Raw genomic sequence first — 26,134 nt, 5'->3', positions numbered from 1 at the left:
TATAGACAATTAAGACAAGTGATGGATTGATCTGTTTAAATAATTTAATGAAATCACTTCTTGATATTTACCAGTCATTTTTGAATGTACAATGCCTTAAAGTTCTGTCATGACTTCCAATAGCATATATTAAATATTTACAAGGATGACAAAGCAGCCATATTATGATTCAGTTATCTAAATGAATTTTTTGAAGGTGAAGGTTAGACTGAAGATCTTTTTTTTTATATAAGATCAAGGATCCATACTAATATTTTATGCATGAAAAAGTACAGTAGTAGTTGATGACCAAGAAATATTGATTAGTTGATGTGAGTAGCATCAATAATGAACAGCTTTTTTCTTGCTCTCACTTTAGAACAGCTGGTCCTAACATTTGAGCTTTCCTAAATAGGATTTTTCTGACCTCAAATAATAAAATTAAAATTCAACTCAACACCCATTTACTGCACACCTATTATATCTAAAGCACTGTACAATGTATAGTCTTGTGGAGGGTACGACAGCAAGACAGAGAAGCTGTCCCTTTAACATGCCTCCTCCTCAGGGAGTTTGTGATGACTTAGGACAGTTCTTCTCAAACTGTGATATGCCCGGGAATCACCCAGGGATCTTGGTCTGGGGTGGAGCCTGGAATTGTGCACTTCTAACAAGCTCCCTGGTGATGCCCATACTGCTGATTAACAGACTACACTGGAGAAGCAAGGGATTTAGAGGCAAACAAAAATAGTAATTAATAAAAAGAATACTAGAAGCTCCATGACAGGCAGAAGAGGAAGAGATTCTCCAACTAGAAAAGAAAGCAGGAGTGGGGAATTTAAGGAGTAATACACAGGATAATTGGTATTCTTATGGATCTTGAGGGCTGAGGACTATTTTGATGAACAGAAAAAACAGAAAAAGGGCAATGGGGAAAAAACTAACAGAAATGTCAAGGCAGAGTGGAAAAAAAAGTGGCATATTTAGAGAGAATACTAAATAATATGGACAAGCAGAATGTGTAGTTCATGAGGGGAAATAAAATGAGTTTTCATAATTAGCAAAAAATAAATATTATGCTTAGTGTTTTCATTATTTCTGTTAATAATCATACCGTCTATTATTTAGCTGCTACTTATAAAGTGCTTTCATGTTATCTTCACAGTGTTCTTTTCACAACTGTGACATAGATTTATTTTGTTGTAACTCATTTATAGATGACAATTCTGAAGGAAATACATTAACTGTCTTCAAACAAGTTTAAATAGTTAGTGCTGGATTCAAACTCCAAAATTAATTTTTGCCCTTACAAAGCACTGTCTCCAGGAACTATTTCTAGAGTAAGAAGAAAACAGCATATTTTAATTAAGAATAACAATTCACAACTAAATTACTCTTTAACACAGTAGCCAAGTAACAAGAAAACCCTTGTCTTTTTTTCTGACTTAATAAGAATTCACCTAATGTTTCACTGTTAAACATGATATACCTTGTTAGTTTCAGTCAAGTTCCTTACAAGGATAAGAAAACAAAATTCCATTCATGGTTTTCAAAGAATTTTGATGAGTATGTATTGAATTATAAAAGAACCACTCAGTTAATCAACATACGACTTCCCAGATACTATCTATAAGTGTAAATTATAGAACACAATTCGGAACGATAGTCTCTCTTCAATGAGCTGCCATATTAGTCTTTGTTGTCATTGTTTACCCCCCAAGTCAGGTCTGACTCTTCGTCACACCATGGACTGTAGCGTGCCTGACTCCTCTGTCCATAGTGTTTCCCAAGTAAGAATACTGGAGTGGGTTGTCATTTCCTTCTGTAGGGGATATTCCCTAAATTTAATGCATTGAAATTTAATAAAAATTAAATTAAAAATTAAAATGAATATAAATGTTTCTTTAAAAACTCTCCCTAATATAATCTTAAAAATCAAAGCTATTGTATACAACCCAAGCATTGAATACTCTATTGCTCTGAAAAAAGAGATTCTCATTTTCACTTTAAATTGCATGCACAGTATGATGAATATTAGTCTCGAGTGCTAAAGCAAAAAGTTCAGGAAATAATAAAAGGCTGAAAAATGTTACAAATAAATGTATTTAATTACAAACAAACATACACAATCTATATCTATCTATACCAGTGTCTCTATCTATTTATAAATATGTATAAATTATAATTGAATTGGGGTATTAAATTTTGTATAATATTTGAACATTTTCTTATTATTTATTCTTTTTTTCTTCTTAACTTATCCTGACCCTCTTATTATATGCAATTTTGAGATAAAGTACACTAAAACTAGAAAAAATAATGTGGTAACAATAGGTTTAACTTTTATGTTGAAATTAAATATATTTAATATTTGACTCTGGTTAAATTTCTTTTTATCTTGAATTTCTTATTGAAGTGGACATTTTGGGCTTCTTTTTGAGTCTAACACAAGCAGGTACGTCAGAATAAATAATAAAGTATAAAATAATTGAAATTTAATGTATTTTTAAACATTTGTTTTCACTAGGATAAAATATAGAATGTAAAATAGAAAAAGCAGCAGTTATCCCTTTCCAGTCTGGCTTGTGAGACTCTACAGGGAGTCAATCTGCAATAGTAAGTGGTTAGTTCTTTGGTCTAGCATCAGTGTTTTCATGGTGACTTTGGAGTTGCCATATATTACTTGCCAGAGAGATGTCATGGCCAAAGCAGTAAAAGCCCCCTAGACAGTTGCTAATGCATAAAACCTCCAAATCAGGAAACAAGACAGGGAGAGTGACAAAACCTCTCCAGTAGCTCCACAGTTGGTCAAGAAAGAAAAGAAAAAGAAGGGCAAGAAGGCCAAAGCTCCTCTAGAGAGTTCAGGTGAGCCTGGAGATGGGGACAGTGACACCACCAAAAAAGAAGAAGAAGAACATAAAAGTGGAAATGGTTCTGAGTAGTGGAGACCACTTTAAACACTCTGTCAGCTGGAAGAAGAAATTAAAACCTTACTGAGAAAAAAACAGAAAATGATTTGTCATATCAGCACATTATAAAAAAAATAATAATATGATGAAGACATATAAATATCATGACTCTGTTTGCTAAATCTGCTCCCATATCACTAAAAGTACTTATTCTATTAACTATGCTTTCCCCTTGACATTATAAGGTGCAACTCAGCGAATAAATACTTTGCACCATGCACAGCATTATATTGTACTGAGATTATTGACAGTGCTTCTAATGTTGACCCTGAAAAGAATCAATAAGCTGATGCTGACAGATTTAAATGCTAACACCCCCACAGAGGAGTATACCCAATTACCAAGATAATAATTGTCTTCAATTTTAGAAATGAAACACCCTACACATAGGCTACATATGATAATAAAGAGAACAACAACAGTGAGGAGCTATTTTTAGAAGGAGCTGAAGAACTATTCCATGATAGATGGAAGCATTATGAAGACCTAATGCCTGATATACATTCTTGCTGCTAATATCATGGAATTCTTGTGTTCAGTAAGAGGAGAGCTCATTCAACAGCAACTTAGTAAGATGTTTAGTATTTTTTCTATGAGCTATGAAAATTAATTACAGACTATTTAAAATTTAAATTAGTCGTTAGTTTAAAATGATGGGAATTAATTTAATATTCCACTATGATATACAAAGTATAATCATATAGTTGGTACCATGGAAAGACAGTTGAATTTTAATATAAAAAGTAATGTTTGGGTTCATCTTGGATGGGCTAGCTACAATTCTCATTAAGTTTCTAAGGGAGAAAGAGGAATGATTTAGGTGACATCTAAATTTATACCATATAAAATAATTGTGCTCTTCTTAATCACCAGTATAAAGGTAAAAGTTTGTCTTAAATTTGCATATGTAGCAAGGTGTGTATGTGTACGTTAAACATGGAAAGCCCAGGTAATGTTAAAAACTGACATGGGTATGTACTGACATTGAAAAGAAATCTAACAGTCACTGAATTCTAAGTGCCAGGTATTGGTTCTCCTCGAGTCACAGTTTTAATTTTCTGCAGGATTGCCTGGCCCCTGCTTACTTCCCTCATCTCTTCTTGCTTCTCCCCATGTCTCCCAGAGCCCATTCATTTGGCATTCCCTCAATCCCTCTGTGCCTCCTACTTACTCTGTACCATTTGCCTGAAATACAATCTCCTCTTCTCCGTACTTAATCTAAGTCCAGCCATCCAATGGATTATAAGGAATTGCTTTCCCCTCTATTTGTTGGTGTGATCTTTTCTGATTAATATTAGTATCCCCACTAGAACATAGATATGCAAGACTACTCCTGTATATATGAGTTCTATGTCTGTTTTTCCTCACTAGTACACACAGCATCTAGTTTGGGCACTGTAAAGCATGACTTCAATGAATGATCTATTTACAAAGTTTATCACATTCTTTTTTTTTTTTTTAATCTCATGACCAAGTATTACTTTCATTACCAAGTATTACTTTCCAGGTAGCATGTTATTTTGAACATGGCAAAAATAGCCAAAAGCAGACATTAGTAGTTGAGTTTAGACTTCCAAATTTAAAGTAAAATAAGGAAAATAAACTATAATAATGATACATTTCTTCACAGAATTATGGTCAAATAAATTGTAAAACTGTAATATTTGGATGAACACAGGAGTCCTTTCTTGAATGTCTGTTTTCAGACAACTGTCAAAACACATAAAGAAACAGAACAATAAAATAAAAATCAAATACACTTAAATAGTGTGCTTCTGAATGGGACTGAGTGTCATTTTGAAAAGAGACACTGGAACATGCCTGGGGAATGAAACAAGGGAAGACAGAGGGCAAACGATCCTCAAATGATAGCTACCACAGAGCACTCCATATCCATGAGTTTACCTAACATCTGGCAGCTTGAATTAAAAAAAGAAACATATTCCCTTTCAAATGTTGAGGTGCTTTCAAATGGAAAATTAACTTTAAGGTTAAATATATATCACAAATGATGCAATCAAAGTGCATTTAAATCTACTGAAAGGAAACAAAAACAAGTTTCAATAACACTTTGAAATACTGTAAAAGGAATTGCTATGAAGTAATTTTTAGTTATGAACTGAAATTGTGACATTATCCCTCAGTAGGAAATATGTGGTTACCTTTTTTAGGGTGCTTCAAAAATGAGATATGTTGAAAAAGAACAAAAACACACTAACTAATATATGAAGTTAAACGGTATGCCAGTGGTCAAGCTCTAAAGATTGAGTGCTCTCAATCTCCAAGCATTTCAAAGATGAGAATCTCTATCTCAAGTGCATATTTCATCAAGCCATTATGGACAAGCAGGAAGCATTAAGAGATTGCATCTTTTCCCAAAATAAATTTCTAGTCATATGCCAGAAGTATAATGCATTTTAGATAAATTAACAAAACACCCATGTAACTCAAGATATAGCAACATTTCAACTCTGACAGCTTGATTGGCTTAACAATCATTTTAAAATTGGTCACAGTGTAAATTTGTCAAGCTGCCTATGAAAAAAATTTATGAAGATTAACTAAATAACAGCTTTATCATCAACTATTTTTTAAGACATTATTACTTATACAATGTTGTGTCAATCCTACATCCAATCTTACTAAATTCAGTTCTCCATGCCTTTAAGATCAAAAACAGTCCTTTCCCCTACACCATAACTTCCTGGAAAGTGAAAGTGAAGTCACTCAGTCATGTCCGACTCTTTGTGACCCCGTGGACTGTAGGCCACCAGGCTCCTCCATCCATGGGATTCTCCAGGCAAGAGTACTGGAGTGGGTTGCCAGTTTCTTCTCCAGGGGATCTTCCTGACCCAGGGATCGAACCCAGGTCTCCTGCATTGCAGGCAGATGCAGGCAGATGCTTTAACCTGTGAGCCACCAGGGAAGCCCTAACTTCCTGGGGAAACTGTTAAATAGACATAAGCAGATTGGGCAAAGAGCACTATTAGATTAATGCCCCTTTTATACAAGACAAAATGATTTCCACTGACTAAGGGTGTACACTCTGTCAAATTACTTATGCTCTTGAATTTTCATACAGCTCATTTAATCCTCACATCAACCACATGAAGGGAATAATCATTATCATCCACACTTTAAGTATATAGAAATTGAGGATTAGGCAGGTCAAGCAAATTCCTCAATCTAACTAGTAAATAAAGAATAAGCACAATGAGTATAGAGTCTATTTGCTTCCAAAGTTCATATATACTTACAAAAAAGTTCTACTACATTTTGACTAAAGTAAAAAGCTTATTGAAACAACCCAATAAAGATGTATAAAGCATAGCAATTCTGTATCACTCCATACCAATTCCTGTCCCACCACCTTTAAGTAACAAATGCAAACAGTGCACTGTATGACCCCATGACTTTTTTATTAAGATATTTTTATTAAAGTACAGCTGACTCATTGGAAAAGACCTTGATGCTAGGGAAGATTGAAGGCAAAAGGAGAAGAAGGCGGCAGAGGATGAGATAGTTAGATAGCCTCACAGACTCAATGGACATGAACTTGGGCAAACTCCAGGAGACAGAGAGAAACAAGGAGGCCGGGCATGCTGCAGTCCATGGGGTTGCAAAGAGTTGGACACGACTTAGCGAATTAACAAAAAATAGGCAAATAGCTGATTTACAATGTAATATTAGATTCAGGTATACAACATATTGGGCCTCCCTGGTAGCTCAGCTGGTAAAGAATCCACCTGCAATGTGTGAGACCTGGGTTTGATCCCCTGGGTTGGGAAGATCCCCTGGAGATGGGAAAGGCTACCCACTCCAGTATTCTGGCATGGAGAATTCCATGGACTGTGGAGTCCATGGGGTCGAAAGAGTCAGACAAGACTGAGTGACTTTCACTTTCAAACAACATAATATTTGATATTTTTATAAATTATACGTCATTTAAAGTTATTATAAAATATTTGTTATGTTTGCTGTGCTATACATTAGATCCTTGTATCTTAAATATTTTATACCTAGTAGTTTGTAACTTAATTACCATCCCCTGTCTTTTCACTCCCTCCACCTCTCTCTGAACTAGTAACCAGGAGTTTGTTCTTTGTATCTATGACTCGGTTTTTTATATGTTACAGTCATTTGTTTAATTTTTTATATTTCACATATAAGTGAATAAATATTTCATTCATATTTTTATTGCTCTGTTTGACTTACCTCACTAAGCATAAATTTCTCCAGGTATACCCATGGTGTTGCAAATGGCAAACTTTCATTCCTTTTTATGGCTGAGTAATATTCCATTATAAATAAATATATATATATAAAATCCCACAGCTTATTTATCAATTCCTATGTTTATGAACATTTAGGTTGTATCTAGGTCTTGGCACATTGCAACAAACTGTTGAAAATTCTTCAAGAGATGGCAATACTAGAACACCTCACCTGCCTCCTGAGAAATTTGTATTAGAACTGGACATGGAAAAACAGACTGGTTCCAAATTGAGAAAGGAGTAAGTCAAGGCTGTATATTGTCCCCCTGCTTATTTAACTTATATGCAGAGTACATCATGAGAAATGCTGGGCTGGAAGAAGCACAAGCTCGAATCAAGATTGCTGGGAGAAATAAGATAACCTCAGATATGCAGATGACACCACCCATATGGCAGAAAGCGAAAAAGAACTAAAGAGCCTCTTGATAAAAGTGAAAGAAGAGAGTGAAAAAGTTGGCTTAAAACTCAACATTCAGAAAACTAAGATCATGGCATCTGATCCCATCACTTCGTGGCAAATAGATGGGAAAACAGTGAAAACAGTGTCAGACTTTATTTTTCTGGGCTCCAAAATCGCTGTAGATGGTGATTGCAGCCATGAAATTAAAAGACGCTTACTCCTTGGAAGAAAAGCTATGACCAACCTAGACAGCATATTAAAAAGCAGAGACATTATTTTTTTTAACAACGGTCCGTCTAGTCAAAGCTATGGTTTCCCAGTAGTCATGTATGGATGTGAGAGTTGGACCATAAAGAAAACCGAACGCTGAAGAATTGATGCTTTTGAGCTGTGGTGTTGGAAAAGACTCTTGAGAGTCCCTTGGACTGCAGGGAGATCCAACCAGTCCATCCTAATGGAAATCAGTCCTGAATATTCAATGGAAGGACTGATGCTGAAGCTGAAAATACAGTATTTTGGCCACCTGATGCAAAGAACTGACTCATTGGAAAAGACCCTGATGCAGGGAAAGATTGAAGGCAGGAGAATAAGGGGTCGACAGAGGATGAAATGGTTGGATAGCCTCACAAGCTTGATGGACAAGCTTTGAGAGTTGGAGATGGACAGGGAAGCCTGGTGTGCTGCAGTCCATGGGGTCGCAAAGAACCAGACATGACTGAGCGACTGAACTGAACTGAATTGAACGTTCGGTAGTATAAATAGTGTTGCTATCAATGTTAGGGTGCGTGTATCTTTTCTAATTAGTGTTTTCATTTTCTTCAAATATATACACAGGAGTGGATTTGCTAGATCATATAGTAGATCTACTTTTAAATTTTGAGGAAACTCGATAGTGTTCTCCATAGTCACTCTACTGATCTCCATTCCCACTAACAGTTCATGAGGGTCTCTTTTCTCCTCATCATATCAACATTTATTATTTGTTGTCTTTTTAACAAGAGCCTTTCTGAGAGATATAAGGTGATATCTCACTGTGGTTTCAATTTGCATTTCACTGATGTATAGTTATGACATTTTGTTGTTGTTTAGTCGCTCGATTATGTCTGACTCTTTGCAATCCTATGGACTGCAGCTCCCCAGGCAGCATCTTTTAATGCTGTCTTCTTTGAAAAAATGTCTATTGAGGTTTTCTGCCAATTTTTTAATCAAGTTCTTTGTTTGTTTATATTGAATTGCACGATCTCTATATATCTTTTAGATAGTAACCCTTTATCAGATATATCATATGCAAATATATTCTCTCACTCATAGTTTATCTTTTCATTGTGTTGGTTTCTTTTGCTATGCAAAAGCTTTTGCTGATTTTTGCTTTTATTTTTGCCTTTTTCTCCCTTGTAAGAGGTGGGAGATTCAAAAAGGTAATTGCTCAGACTTATATAAAAGAGTACATGACTTATGTTTTCTTCAAGACATTTTATGGTTTCCAGTTTTACATTTAACCTTTAATCCATTTTGAGTTTACTTTTGTATGTGGTGTGAGAAAATGTTCTAATTTTTTTCTTTTATTTGTTACTTCCAGTGTCCCCAACACTACTTATTAAAGAGACTGTCTTTTCCTCATTTTTGTTTTTGCATATTTTGTCATAAATTAATTGACTATATTTGCACAGATCTATTTCCAGGTTCTCTGTACTGTTCCTTGATTTAGGTGTCTGCTTTTGTTCCACAATCCTTATGTTTTATTATAGCTTTGTAGTATAGCCTAAAGTTAAGGAGCATAATACCTCTAGCTTTATTCTTTTTTCTCCCAACTGCTTTGCCTATTCAGGGTCTTCTGTGGTTTGACACAGATTTTAGGATTACATGATCTAGTTCTGAGAAACTCGTGGTATTTTCGTAGGGATTACATTAAAACTGTAAAGGTTGAACAAAGAGTCCCTCTGCATCTTGTAAATAACAAAGTAAGTAGACAAACAATAAGGACCTGTTTTATAGCACAGGGAACTACATTTAATAGCTTGTAATAACCTAAAGTGGAAAAGAATGAAAAAGAATATATATATATATATATATATATATATATATATACATGCATACAAAATGAAGCAGGGCAAAAGCTAACAGAGTTTTCCCAAGAGAATGCACTGGTCAGAGCAAACACGTGCTTCCAACAACACAAGAGACAACTCTACACATGGACATCACCAGATGGTCAACACCAAAATCAGACTGATTCTATTCTTTGCAGCCAAAGATGGAGAAGCTCTATACAGTCAGCAAAAACAAGACCGGGAGCTGACTGTGGCTCAGATCATGAACTCCTTATTGCCAAATTCAGACTTAAATTGAAGAAAGTAAGGAAAACCACTAGACCATTCAGGTATGACCTTATGACTATACAGTGGAAGTGAGAAATACATTTAAGGGATTAGATCTGATAGACAGAGTGCCTGAAGAACTATGGACCAAGGTTCATGACATTGTAGAGAAGTCAGGGATCAAGACCATGCCCAAGAAAAAGAAAGGCAAAATGGTTGCCTGAGGAGCCTTACAAATAACTTAGAAAAGAAGAGAAGCTAAAGACAAGGGAGAAAGGAAAGATATACCCATCTGAATGCAGACTTCCAAAGAATAGCAAGGAGAGATAAGAAAGCATTCCTCAATGATCCAAAGTGATCAATGCAAAGAAATAAAGGGAAACAATAGAATGAGAAAGATCTCTTCAAGAAAATTAGAGATACCAAGAGAACATTTCATGCAAAGGTGGGCACAATAAAGGACAGAAAGTGTATGGACCTAACAGAAGCAAAAGATATTAGGAAGAGGTGGCAAGAATACACAGAAGAACTATACAAAAAAAGATCTTCATGACCCAGATAACCACGATGGTGTGATCACTCACCTAGAGCCAGACATCCTGAAATGCAAAGTCAAGTGGGCCTTAGGAAGCATGACTATGAACAAAGCCAGTGGAGGTGATGGAATTCCAGCTGAGCTATTTCAAATCCTAAAAGATGATGCTGTGAATGTGCTGCACTCAATATGTCAGCAAATTTGGAAAACTCAGCAGTCACCACAGGACTGGAAAAGATCAGTTTTCATTCCAATCCCAAAGAAAGGCAATGCCAAAGAATGTTCAAACTACTGCACAATTGCACTCATCTCACACGCTAGTAAAGTAATGCTCAAAATTCTCCAAGCCAGGCTTCAACTGTACATGAACCGTGAACTTCCAGATATTCAAGTTGGATTTAGAGAAGGCAGAGAAACCAGAGATCAAATTGCCAACATCTGTTGGATCATCGAAAAAGCAAGAAAGTTCCAGAAAAACATCTACTTCTACTTCTGTTTTTTGGTTTTTTTTTAATCTCTCTCCTTCTGGTACCCTGTAAATGCAAATGTTGGTATGCTTGATGTTGTACTGAAGTTCCTTAATCTGTTCTCATTTTTTAATCCTTGTTTGTCTTTTTGCTGTTCCAATTGGGTGATTTCTAGTATTCTATCTTCCATATTGTTTATGTATTTTTCTGTATCTCTTAAACTACTTTTACTTTCTTCTAGTGTACCTGTTCATTTCGGTTATTGTATACTTCAGCTCCGACTGGTTCTTTTTTATATTTCTAGTTGTTTATTAAAATTCTCACTGAATTCATCTATTCTTTTCCACAGTTCAGTTAGCATTCTTATTACTATTGCTTTCAACTCTTTATCAGGTAAACTATTTATCTGTTTCATTGGGGTTTTTCTTTAGTTCTTTTGTGTCAAACACAAAAATGTTTCTGTCTTCTCATTTTGACTTTCATTATCTGTAGGACATTAGGAGAAATAGCAACCTAATTTCCCAGCATTGAAAGCAAGTTGTTGTATGAGAGCTTTTCTATGCAATCTGTGCATGTTGGTGGTTTTGGTGGGAGAACTAGATCTTAAGTAACATGGGTTGTATCTTCCTTAGGGGGCTGCTGTGTCTACTTTGTTGGGAGGTAAGGATGGAGTTCAAGGGACTAGAGCCAGAACCAGGTACAAAAAAGAAAAGTCTGGTTTTCTTACAGCCCTATGGTCATTCCTATTGGTTTTCAAACCAGCTAAGAGGGCTCATCTCCCCATGTCCATGTGGGACCTCAGAACTGTGATGTTTAATATCTAGCTCAAACCCATCACTCTTCAGGAAGGATCCCCAAGCCTGTGATAGTCTCTCCTCTTCTCTGTCCTCTACAAGGGATGTGGGTCCCAACCAGACTGCTTCTCTTCCCTTCCTACAAGATTCCATGTGGGTCTTTACAGAATTGTTTTTGAAGAGTTCTGCTGGTCACCAGGTTGATTTCGGCAAGAGTCACTTTATACATAGTTACAGTTTTGATGTTTTTCAGGAGGGGATGTGAGTCCCCAGAGTCCTCCTCCTCTGCCATCTCAATCTCTCCTCCTCCCAAGATTTTCTTAAACCTCAGAAATAGGATGATATGTCACCTTAAGAATTTGGATCTGATTCTAAAGTGTGTAAAATCACTCCATTTAGAAATATAGAATGTTTTCATAGCAATTAAGTGTCTATAAATATTCAAAAATTTTATATTCTTTAATAATATTATAAAGTCAACTTTATGATTCTGGATCATTTGTGTAAAATGGTAAAATGTTTCTAACTGTTTTAAAACTTGTTTCATTATTATGAACAAGATTTTTTATTTCAATTTTTTAATATTTCATGATGGTAAAAAAAATAGGTTTGATATATCAATATTTTCCCTTGAATCTATTTACTTTACTCATTTATGTGTTTTAACCAATTATTAATTTTCCAAATCTCTGATTGAATCATTGGTAGATAATAACCCTTTCTCTTATTTTCCACTGTTAAAACATATTTTGTGTGTTTGTGTGGTGATTGTATTAACAACATCCTAAAAAACAAATATCCATAAATATTTTGATAGTTTAACTTCATATCTTAGACCTCCTCATTTTGAAAGGCAACTTCAGGAAGGCATATTCCTTAAAGAGCTGTTATACCTGATCACTAAGAAAGAGCAATGAAAAGTGTGTTCCAAGAACTGGCATCATTCAGTTCAGTTCAGTCGCTCAGTGGTGTCCGACTTTTAGCAACCCCATGAACTGCAGCATGCCAGGCATCCCTGTCCATCACCAACTCCCGGAGTCCACCCAAACCCATGTCCATTGTGTCGGTGATGCCAATCAGCCATCTCATCCTCTATCGTTCCCTTCTCCTCCTGCCCTCAATTTTTCCCAGCATCAGTCTTTGCAAATGAGTCAGCTCTCTGCATCAGGTGGCCAAAGTATTGGAGTTTCAGCTTCAACATCAGTCCTTCCAATGAACACCCAGGACTAATCTCCTTTAGGATGGACTGGTTGGATCTTCTTGCAGTCCAAGGGACTCTCAAGAGTCTTCTCCAACACCACAGTTCAAAAGAATCAATTCTTTGGCACTCAGCTTTCTTTACAGTCCAACTCTCACATCCATACCGGACTACTGGAAAAACCATAGCCTTGACCTTTGTTGGCAAAGTAATGTCTCTGCTTTTTAATATGCTGTCTAGGTTGGTCATAACTTTCCTTCCAAGGAGTAAGAGTCTTTTAATTTCATGGCTGCAGTCACCATTCGCAGTGATTTTGGAGCCCAGAAAAACAGTCAGCCACTGTTTCCACTGTTTCCCCATCTATTTGCCATGAAGTGATGGAACCAGCTGCCATGATCTTAATTTTCTGAATGTTGAGTTTTAAGCCAACTTTTTCACTCTCCTCTTTCACTTTCATCAAGAGGCTCTTTAGTTCTTCCTCACTTTCTGCCATAAGGGTGGCCAAAAACTAGTTAGCAATCCAAAATCTCATATCCCATCCCAGATTACTAAATCAGAATCTTGGGGGCTGGGCTCAGGAATCTGACTTTTACCAAGCTAATATTTGAGAGGAGCACTTCAGTAAAACATATATGACCTATCCTCTTTATTCATGAATTTTGTGTTTGTTAATTCAGTTACTCTCTAAAATTTATTTGTATCCTGTTGTGTCTTTGTTGTCATTCAAAGATAAGTGCATGCACAGAGTGGCAAAAATTTATACCATCCTACATGCATCTCCATTCCTACTCCCAGCTAAGACTGAACAAAGAGTCCCTCTGCATTTTCAGCTCCCATACTATAAACATGTGTCCTTTCTGTGGTCTATTTAGTGCTACACACTTAACATTTCTGTGCTTCTTGTTTTGTTTTGCCTTCTATAATGCCCCCCAAGTGTAGTACTAAAGTGTTGTCTGGTATTCCTAAGTACAAGACTATGATATGGCTTGTGGAGAAAATGCATCTGTTAGAAATAAGTCATGAGTTATAGTACTGTTGGCCATGAGTTCAATGTTAATGAATCAACAATATGTATCACATAAGGTATGTTTAAGCAGAAACACACATAATGTCATATACTGATCGATTAAGGAAAATCTGACCAGAGACTTCTAGGAACTTAACCTTGTATTCTTCCAGGCAATGATTTATTATTGGCTAATTCACTGTTCTAGTTAACTTTATAAAACATAACAGCCATAAATAATGAGAATTGACTGTATATAAGCATAAAACATTGGCACAGTGGTAAAGAATCTGCCTGGCAATGCAGGGGATGCAAAAGACATGAGTTTGATCCCTGGGACAGAAAGATGCCCTGGAGGAGGAAATGGAAACCCACTCCAGTATTCTTGACTAGAACATCCTATAGACAGAGGAGCCTGGTAGGCTACAGTCCGTGGGGTCGCAAAGAGTTGGACACAACTGAGCAACTGAGCACACGGAACACACAGGCTGTATATAAGCACTATCTATATCAGAAATACAAAAGGAAAGAAATATATATACACATATAAAATAAGAAAACTAATGTCAACAGGAGGAAAACTAAATCAATAAAAATATATTCATGATATATATATTCATTTTGAATATATTGGTATATGTTCAAAAGTATATGCAAAAGATATATTCATTTTGAATATGTTGATATATATTCGAAAGTAATGCAGCTGTGAAAATTAACAACATGAATTAGTATGTATAACATGATGCATTAATATATTAATTACATTAATTAAGACTATGATATGAAGGACAAAGTAATACAATGTTGAATTTTAAAAGTTTCAAGAGTAAATTCAACATTGGATCATAAAATTCAAAAGCATGCAAAACTAAACAATATATTGTTTAAGGACACAAACACATGTGTCAAATCATGAAGGTTAAAAGCAAAGACATCACAAATGCTATTGCAGGATACAGTCTCTGCAGAACTTGGGGAAGACAGAAAGATATGATAAAAGAGAAGCATTTACATAGATAAAAGTTGAATAGTGAGTACAAAGGTATTATAAAAACATAGGGAAGGAATAAAGAATGGATGGATAGTTCACTAGAAAACGCATACATGACAATTGTATTAAAAATCAAGAATTTTGGTGAATCTAGTTATATATAACAGAGACTTTAAAAGAAATGTCAGTGTTATACTTATTAAATATGATTGTTACCTTTTACAAATATTTTTCTATAATGACTTACTACTTGATACACTTAAAACTGCAATATAAAAATGTTTAAATATTTTGTTTGGAATACTAATATAAGAATTAGTAACTTGAGGTGAAATGCTGACTTGTGAGTAGTTTACTGAAAGTTTATAACAAATATAGATTAACATCATTAAAGAATAATAAAATATCTATCCTGAAAGTTAAAGTTTACAAGGCTCTTCTACCTATACTGTTTCATTTAACATACTCTCTGGCATAGTTATTTATATACAAAAGAGAAATCTGTAATAGGTTAAAATTTTTAAAAGTACAAAAAGGTAGGACTTCAGAATTGAAATGTACTAGTCTTTAAATTGTATAGCTGCAATTATAATCTTATCTGCATATATGTCTATAATGGTTTACAAAACACTTTGATGTATACCTTTTAAAAACTGATTTTATATGACCTAATAATATAAAGTTCACATAGTGTGAACACTGGCTATGACAAAACCAGAAATATTATATGCAAATTGATCACATGAAATGTTGAAACAAATCCCAAGTTCGTCCTTTCCCCACCAAATGACTAGAGCCTTATCACAATGAAGCCACCACTGTTCCCACTCTAACACTTTGTCTTTTTAAATATTTTTAAATCATCAAAGATTTCATTAACTATGGAACTTCAATCCAGTGAAGAGCACTTTGAGTGATCTTCACAACTGGCCAATTACTCAGAATGAACTTTCAACTCTAAGTATCTTATATGTGGCATAAATCTAAGATCAGCTTTTAAAATCAAAGTGGCTATCAACTTGATCAAATAATTAGGGCACAATTCTCTAGCCCATCATTAATCAGAATGCAAATATTCAATACAATGCTTTGAAGACATTCAGCATGACCAGACCACTGCACTTGAATAATATTAAGGCAAATTTTAATTTCTGCATGAATTAAAATCAGCAAAATACAAAGTAAAGAGTTGTACAATATTTTTCATTCCTTCTTTTTCTAGGAGGTTGTCTGTGGACACTTGAATTTACTGCACTAAATAATACTGTTCTAAGTGAAAGCCTCAGTAAATTGCTGAAAACACTGGAACATAAAATGAAACTCAGTCGATTTACTGAAAATATTTTTTTTTCCTTCACTTAACATGGTTATACAATGTGTCAATTATCTAGTCATTTAGAATTTTCAGGAAGAAAGAAACAACTTGCTCTATAGAGAATCAGTTGGCTTTCATAACACTCAGAGAATATTTGCATAATAACACCGCTACAGCTGCAAGGTTAAATCCATTAATTTATTGGGAACAGAACAGGCTGTTCTGGTTGGCTGTTGCAAAAATTGCTTTTTGCACTTGTCTTTTCCACCATCAAGTATTTGCTGGGAGCACACAATTACTGCAGCAAAGCCTATGTTGCCAAGCGAGGAACCTTATTTAACATGGAAAGTGGCGAACACTTCACTTTCTGAAAATGAAAAAAATTAATCTTGAAAAGCTTCCTAATTAACATTTTCTCCTTCACTAGTTGTTTCATACGATAAAGTAGAGGATGGCAATTCAGATGAAGGTTAACTAGATGAACCCATTTCTGCAGCAGCTCTCAAGTGCAAATGTCATCCCTAAACAATCTCTCTTCATAACTAGAAATAATCTCAAATCTTCCTTAGGTATTTTCCTCCTAAACGGTAAATTTAAAAGTAGAACACTCATTTCCAAAAGTCACTAAATGAACAAACCATCTCTTGAAATTCATATTATATAGTTAAGAGCTGCTGTGTAATAAATGTAAAGGAAATTCACAGAGTTTTTATGAATTCCTAGCAAAAATCATTAAAACAAGAAAGGAGCATACTATAACTTAAATCATATCTTAAAAATAAACTGCATTCAGCCAAGTATCATATAACCTGTAATATATTAATAACTAAGTTGGGAAAAGTTTTCCTGCCCAGGACTACTAAATCACAGGAACAAAATTAATGGGAACACTCACAATTTTTTTTAATTTGATAATTTATAAAATGTTACTATGCTAAAAAGGAATGAAGCCATTTATAAACATAAATAATAACATACATTTATGTATTATATTTGGGTCATGGAATAAATTCTGGGGTGAGCAAAGACAGTCAGACAAAATAGTATAGACAAAGAAAGTAAGTGAAAGGAGAGAAGAAGTAAAAAGGAAGAGGAAAGTGAAATGTGAAAAACAAATCCTTGTTCTTCATCAGCCCAAACACTTTCCTCTTCCTATATCTCCTATGTCTCAGCTCAGTTCAGTTCAGTTCAGTTGCTCAGTTGTGTATGACTCTTAGCGATCCCATGAACTGCAGCACTCCAGGCATCCCTGTCCATCACCAACTCCCAGAGTTCACCCAAGCCCATGTCAGTTGAATCGGTGATGCCATCCAACCATCTCATCCACTGTCATCCCCTTTTCCTCCTGCCCTCAATCTTTCCCAGCATTAGGGTCTTTTCAAATGAGTCAGCTCTTCGCATCTGGTGGCCAAAGTATTGGAATGTCAGCTTCAACATCAGTCTTTCCAATGAACACCCAGGACTCATCTCCTTTAGGATGGACTGGTTGGATCTCCTTGCAGTCCAAGGGACTCTCAAGAGTCTTCTCCAACACTATAGTTCAAAAGCGTCAATTCTTTGCTGCTCAGCTTTCTTTATAGTCCAACTCTCACAACCATACATAATTACTGGAAAAACCATAGCCTTGACTAGACGGACCTTTGTTGGCAAAGTAATGTCTCTGCTTTTGCATATGCTGTCTAGGTTGGTCATAACTTTCCTTCAAGGAGTAAGCATCTTTTAATTACATGGCTGTAATCACCATCTGCAGTGATTTTGGAGCCCAGAAAAATAAATTCAGCCACTGTTTCCACTGTTTCCTCATCTATTTGCCATGAAGTGATGGGACTGGATGCCATGATCTTTGTTTTCTGAATGTTGAGCTTTAAGCCAACTTTTTCAACTCTCCTCTTTCACTTTCATCAAGAGGCTCTTTAGTTCTTCCTCACTTTCTGCCATAAGGGTGGTGTCATCTGCATATCTAAGGTTATTGATATTTCTCCCGTCAATCTTGATTCCAGCTTGTGTGTCCTCCAGCCCAGCGTGTACATGATGTACTCTGCATATAAATTAAATAAGCAGGGTGACAATATACAGCCTTGACATACTCCTTTTCCTATTTGCAACCAGTCTGTTGTTCCATGTCCAGTTCTAACTGTTGCTTCCTGACCGGCATACAGGTTTCTCAAGAGGCAGGTCAGCATGTCTCAGTAGAAAGACAAATATGTTGCTTACTGAGAAGTCATTGAGTTTTTCCACAAAAAGCAAATAACACAGTAGTATGTTGGAAATCCTTTAAAAGCAGAAAAACCATAAAATATATTGGGGAGAGTGGAAGGGTGATTGGGTAAAAGTGAGATATTTTCCCTTGAAACAAAGACACTCATGATTACATTATTTGTACATTTTTCGTACTTACAGTGCAAGCATTTTTGTGCCTTGTTTTGGAATACCATCTCTGTGCCTTTTTAACTTGCCAATTTTCTTTTATTCCTTCAAGACCCAAGTCAAATGTATTCCCGTCTATGAAGATAACCCAGATTGCCACAATCTAAATTAAATGTTTCTTCTTCCAAATTCCTATAATATTTTCATTATCAAACTGAATTTTTATTACAGTTAAATTATGAGTTTCTTGAAGGAAGATGATGGCATTTACATAGTAGCCCCAAAAGTTTGATCAATTCCTTACATAAAGTGGGCATGTAAAACATATTCGGTGATCTATGTTGAAATTCCTCCAGCAGAAAGTATTTTATTGGACTAATTTTCATATATCAAAATGTTTCCTTTTTTTCATTAAAAAAAATAAAAATCCACATATCATTAGTTTAGACTGATTATCCTTTAAGGTGGCTCCAGTAGTTCAGTGGTAAATAATGCACCTGCAATGCAGGAGACGCAGAGATGTGGGTTCAATCCCTGGGTCAAGAAGGTCCCCTGGAGGAGGAAATGGCAACCCACTCCAGTATTCTTGCCTGGGAAATCCCATGGACAGAGGAGCCTGTCCATGGGGTAGCAAAAGAGTTGGGCATAATTGAGTTACTAAACAATCAATACAGTAACCAGAGGGATTTTGTGAAAGCACATGGCAGAGAGTGTCACTACTCTGCTAACAAGCTCACAATGTTTTCCCATTTGTCTCAAGGTAAAACTTAAGGTCTTTAAAATGAAATACAAGTCCCATGACCTCCCTGACTTAATTTGTGTCCCACTCTCATCGTTTTTCACTCTCTTCCCACCCCATCTTTTGAATCACAGTGTCCTCCTCACTGGTTGATAGCAGTGATGGCATCACCGACTCAATGGACATGAGTTTGAGTAAACTCCGGGAGCTGGTGATGGACAGGGAGGCCTGGTGTGCTGCAGTCCATGGGGTCACAGAGTCGGACACGACTGAGCAACTGAACTGTCCTCCTCACTAGACTTTTCTTACCACAGGGCCCTTGCACTTGCTGCTTTCACACCTGGAACGCTCTTATCTTAGATCACCATAAGGCTTACTCCTTGGCCTCCTTTAGGTCTTTACTCAATAGTCACCTCAGTTAAACATTTCCAACCTATCTTACATAAAATTATGCTCACTACTTTATTTTTCTCATTAGCAAATTTTTCTCACTGTCCTATACAAATAAACATACCATCATCATCACCATGATTTATACTCACTTATCTTTTTTTCTGATTTATTCATTGTTTTATTCCTAAAGAATAGATAGAATCTAATCCATAGTAGGCCTTCAATAAACACACTGAATATTGATTGGATCACTAAAAGTTTCTACACATTTTTGACAAGGTAAGTGCCTGGTTGATAAATAGATTCTTGTTTTTGCATTTTCAGTCCTATTACACTTTTAAACTTTTATGGAAATATCTATATTCCAAGCTTTTAAGTTACAGAAGCAAAGTTTAGCTCTTCTTCAATGTGGGAAAGAGGAAAAGTAAACACCAAAATGTACTGTGTTGAGGAAGTAGATTCCCAAAAAGACAGAGAATATTGGAATAACAGTGATCTGTTGGATTATTTTATATCAATAGGAAGGTTTAAAACATCTTTAGATTAAAATTTAGGTAATGTATATGCACATATCGGATAGGGAAACACTATTCACAATAGTCAAGAGGTAGAAGCAATCTAAATGCTCACTGAAAGATGAACGGACAAAGAAAATATAATATATACACACACTGAAATATTATTAAGCCTTTAAAAAAGAAAGAAATCCTATCACATGATGCAGCATGAATGTACCTTGAGGACTTCATGATAAGAGATACAGGCTAGTTACAAAATGACAAATACCATATGGCACCACTTATATGGTAGTAAAACGCAGAAACATAAAGTAGAATGGTGGTTTCCAAGGACTAGGGAGAGGAAGAAATGGGGAGTTTTTCAATGGGTACAGAGCTTCAGCCTTGCAAGATGAAGAAAATTGAAAGATCTGCTCCAGAACACTGTGAATATGTTTAACACTCTTGTGTACACTTACAAATCATGAAGATGGTTGGTTCTAGATTATGTGATTTGGTCACAATTAAAACACTTTTTGAGAAAAAACAGAAATGAACAGCTATAGATCTGCAGTGGTAAATGGATCACATTTTTATCCACATATGCATATTTGTGTTTTCAAAGGCTTCTTTCACATTTGTTTATTTAAAGAAAGCAGATATTACACCACATAAAGTCATTTAATGACAACTGGAAGCCATGAATTTTAAACCACTCTTCAAGGGCAATTATCTATAAAGAAATGGACTTTCTTAAAAATTATAATAAATTTTATGTCAAAATGTAGCTATGTTTAAATCAGGGAAGACATTGTAGTTGCTTCCAATGTAATAATTCAATTACTGCAAGTATTTAATATTTAATATTAACTTTTGGTGCTTGCAAATAGCTGAGAAATAATTTGGGTTCATCCTCCTATCATTGGCAATTGCAGTACATTTACAAGGACTGCATGCTGCTGCTACTGCTGCTAAGTCACTTCAGTTGTGTCTGATAGACATATATTAATTACAATGTTAATAATCAAAATCTATTTTTGACTTAAAGTAAACATCTAGTACCCACGAGTTGTCCTGCTGTTCTGGGTTAACTGTGGGTGTACTAGCATGCTCAGTCATGTCTGACTTTTTGTGACCCTATGTCACAAAGGCTCCTCTGTCCATGGGATTTTCCAGGCAAGAATACTGGAGTGGGTTGCCATTTTCTCCTCCAGGGGATCTTCCTGACCCAGGGATCAAACCTGAGTCTCCTATGTCACCTGGATTGCAGGTAGGTCCTTCCCACTGAGCCACTGAGGGTTAACTGTATATAAATACAAATAAGCATATGAGCATTATATCAATACATTTTCCTCTATCTAGACACATTGTACATGGTACCATTTGCACCCTAAAGACACATTGAATTCTAATTGAGTTCTAATTCCCAATACCTGTGAATACTCCCTCATTTGGAAACAAGGTATTTATACATGTAATAAAGAAAAATTGAAGTCATACTGGATAAGGGGGGACCGTAAATCCAATAACCGATGACCACAACAATCTTGCTGTGGTATTTGTCATGGCATCTCTAGGGAAACAACACAACACATGAATATGTGCATTTGCCAGGGGGCAAAATTTGCCTAACGGAGCATGAGCATTGGTGATTCACAAATCTAGATTAAATTTTTGCTCTATGGGTTACTTTCAGTGTGACTCTGAGTAAGTTACTTATCCTCTCTTCCATCAGTTTTCTCTGGTAAAATGGCAATAATTGTGTTGTGAAGATTGAGTGAAATAGAATGTAATGACCAGAGCCTGTCACAGAATGAGTTCAACATATAATAAAAGTAATAACAACTGACGTAAGATCTTGGTTACACACGTTACACTCACATATGCCAATAACTTTACTTAATTTTCTGTTTTCCTTTATGTTAAATATATTGAAACCAGTTCCTAGGAAAAGAAGAATAAAATAAGGTCAGATACCTAAACCATATCCTATATATTTTAAATAATAAAAATTATTTAATACAAAATAAATATGGTTGCAAACACCAACACTTGTGCTTTCAATGACCAGTTTTATTTACTATACACTTAGATGTTGTATTATTTATGATAAAAATGAACTATGTCCAAGGATCTTTATTAAATAATAACTTACATGTCTATAGATTAGTTTTCCTTTCAGAGCCATTAATTATAGTACTTATATAACCTTGAAAATATAATAGTTTATAGATCACAGAGGTTGCAATTCATCATTTTAGGATGATACATGGAAAACTAAGTTTAATTTTAGACATCACAGATTTGAAAAGTCAAGGACGAATTCAGGTATGCCCACAGAAATATATGTAGAACAGTGAATTGTCTAACAAGCAAAAGACAATTATGAAACTGTTGTGAGATGTAGGTTTAGCTTTCAGACACACAGCTTAAAGGGCACAAGAGGGATGGTTCCAATCACATATGCAAAGGTTTGGCAGATGGGAAAGTATGTCAATTTATTCTGTTTTGCTTGAAAACCAATATAGGGGTCTTCACGACAAAATTATATGAAGGCATATTTTGAATCAATATATGACAAATAGCATTATAACAATTTGAACTGTCCCCAAATAGAATGAGCTGCCTCAAAACAGTAGAGATATTTCTGTAAAGGTTGTCTCAGCATCTGCCAAGGATACTGTATTATTGAGCTACGGAAACTTATGAATCTCATGATTTCAAAACTTTTTAGACAGGAACTTTTACAGCTAATTCGTTATTTTATCATAATAAAGAATGAAATTTCATTATTTTCAATAGCATGGATGTTCTTGGAGGGTATTATGCTAAGTGAGATATGTCAGGCAGAGAAAAACAAATACTTTATGATATCACTTATACATGAAATATAGAAAATGAAACAAACCAGGCAATATACTAAAAAAGAAACAGACACATATATAGAGACCAAATTTCAAGGTTACTGTAAGGAGAGGGGAAAGAGGAAGAGTAATATAGGGGTATAGAGTGAAGAGGTATAAAATATTATGCATAAAATTAAAAATAAAATATGCATAAAGTAATCCACAAGAGTATATTTTATAAAAATATAGCCAATATTTTATAACTATAAATGGAGCATAACCTTAAAAAATTTTGAATCACCACATTGTACACCTCTAATTGACATCATATTGTACACCAAGTACACCTCAATAAAAAAAAAAAACTGGCTTTCCTGATTCAAAAAGTTAAATCTCAAATGACGTCCTAAAACATAAAAAGTTGATCAGTGTTGTGAGGCATTGAGAAAAAAAATTATAAGTACCCACCTAGCAGAATGGTTAACATTAAAATTTCTAACAATACCAAGTGTTCATAAGAAGTGCTGTCACTAGAATTATTGTATATTGTTGCTGAGTATGTAAACTGGGACATCCATTTTGTAACTCTTGCTGGTGTCTATTAAAACTGAAAATATGCATATCATATCATCTAGAAATAATATGATAGCTATATATCTTTGCTATTCATACAAATATTCACTAACCAACATGTTTACAAATATTCAGAGCAATTATATTCATAGAAACAATAAAATGTCTGTCAACAAGATAAACAAATTGATATATTCTTTTATTGGAATAATATATAGATGAAAACAAATAGACTACTGAGCCAGCAGAAATATGGGACGATCTCAGAAACATTCTTGGGCTCCAAAATCCCTGCAGATGGTGACTGCAGCCACTAAATTAAAGTATGCTTGCTCCTTGGAAGAAAAGCTATGACAAACCTAGACAGCATATTAAAAAGCAGAAACGTCACTTTGCTGACAAAGGTCCATATAGTCAAAGCTATGGTTTTTCCAGTATGCATGTATGGATGTGAGAGTTGGACCATAAAGAAGGCTGAATGCCAAAGAATTGATGCTTTTGAACTGTGGTGTTGGAGAAGACTCTTGAGAGTCCCTTGGACTGCAAGGAGATCCAACCAGTCCATCCTAAAGGAGATCAGTCCTGGGTGTTCATTGGAAGGACTGATGCTGAAGCTGAAGCTCCAACACTTTGGCCATCTGATGCGAACAACTGACTCATTGGAAAAGACCCTGATGCTGGAAAAGATTGAAAGCGGGAGGAGAAGGGGATGACAGAGGATGAGATGTTTGGATAAAATCATTGACTCAATGGACATGAGTTTGAGCAAGCACTAGATGGTGAAGGAAAGGGAAGCCTGGCAAGCTGTAATCCACAGGGTCGCAAAGAGTCAGACATGACTGAGCAACTGAACAACACAGAAACATAATTTTGAATGAAAAAAGTCAGACAGAAATAATACATTTGATTCCATTTTTATAATGTTCAACACATTATAGAAATCTAATCTATGGTGTTAGAAATCAAGATTTCTAAGAAGAAGAAGGATTTCTGGAGTAATGATATATTCTACTTTCTGATGGGTGGAGAATTCATGGTGCAATTTTTACTCTGATGATAAATCACTGAGTTTAATACTTTCAATTGGCATAATTTATATATATATAGGTCAAAATTCAATAAAATGCTTAATTTTATTTTAAGAAAAGTTAATTTGCTCTCTGTAAAATCAGAAGAATGTATGTGGACATCCAGATAATAATATTTATACTTTCTCATCAAATCCCAAGAGAATTTAGCAAAGACATTTAAATTCCTTACACAGTGTTGCTTATAGAAATACAGAATATTAGAACCTTACATAGTCATAGAAATTATCTGCCCCAAATCCAGGTGTGAGAGCTAAGAAAAGATACAGGAAAGAAATTGAGGCCTGAAGGGTTTTTTCCCTAAAATCAATCAATAGCTAGATACAAAACCAGGCGCAGAATGTAGACACCTGACTCCAGGTTTAATGAGTTCCTTCTACCTTGGAAATTCAGGATTGTCTTTTTACAACCACAGCACTTTTGTTCCTTTTTTTCTTACCTTTGGCAGCAAATCTATACTTAACTCTCACAATAATTCCAAAGAAAATCTTTTTTGTTTAATTTTTGGATCAACCAGTTTTAATTTCCTCTTTTTTCCCAAGTCTGCTGAGAAGTACTGCATAAATGTTTAAGGGATGGATACAATTTCCACAAGACTGAGCTAAGAGTCTACCTTGAAATGAAAAATGGTGCTGATATTTAGAAAATGAAAAATAGCAAGTTAGCCTTGTGGCTCAGCAACCGAATGTTCCACTATGGCACAAGTTGCTCGCTGTGCTATAAATTTTTCCATCTTAAGCTCTAAAAGACAGAATGAAGACCTGGGGGACTTTGCTGGTTCCAGTGATCTATCAAGTAACTTCAGGAGCTGAAAAATTTGCATCATTTGGCATCTATAATGCCAGATACATTCAACTCAGTGAGATAGTAAATCAATATCCCCTTAAATTATGAGACAAAGCATCAAGACCAGGAGCAAAGCGCCTGTCAGACAGAAGAGCACCAAACAGAATTATCGTCCTACCCAAATACCAGAAACTGAGCATTTAGACATTTAAACTGTCCACTGTCCATGTGATAACATGTGGAAAACATGCAAAGCACAGGTAAGTATACACATTTAAAAACACACAGCATTTAACTGATGACACCCAAAAATGGCACTCTATTTTAATACAATGTCTAATATTAAAATATTCATGATTACAGAAATTAAAATCACTCACTTAAAAATCATCAATTGTTTATTCGTATGAAACTCTGTGCATCTAAACACTCCACAAAAAATTCTTAAAGTCCACGATTGATAAAGTGTTACAGTCAATGGGAGACTATTTGCTTAACCACAATCTGCCTATATTATGTACAAAAAGTCAAGTGGCTATAAGAATAAGTAATAAAAGTCTATGGATTTTTTGATAATGAAATATTTTATAAATATG

The 26,134-nt window shown here is 35.2% G+C and overlaps 1 protein-coding gene and 1 non-coding gene across 7 annotated transcripts in view; one reads left to right on the top strand and one right to left on the bottom strand.

Annotated features, from left to right (window-relative positions):
* The window catches only part of NAALADL2 (N-acetylated alpha-linked acidic dipeptidase like 2), a 1,495,786-nt gene that overhangs the window by 1,243,572 nt on the left and 226,080 nt on the right, over positions 1-26,134 (bottom strand). The gene's annotated exons all lie outside the window — the stretch shown is intronic.
* On the top strand, positions 2,534-2,661 carry LOC122676262. Its single transcript, XR_006335532.1, has one exon. It is a non-coding gene; the product is annotated as a small nucleolar RNA SNORA56 (small nucleolar RNA).

Source organism: Cervus elaphus, chromosome 19, assembly GCF_910594005.1.
Source record: "Cervus elaphus chromosome 19, mCerEla1.1, whole genome shotgun sequence".
Classification (NCBI taxonomy): domain Eukaryota; kingdom Metazoa; phylum Chordata; class Mammalia; order Artiodactyla; family Cervidae; genus Cervus; species Cervus elaphus.
The sequence above is the reverse complement of the archived record's forward strand: the minus strand, read 5'-3'. Positions and strand labels throughout refer to the sequence as shown.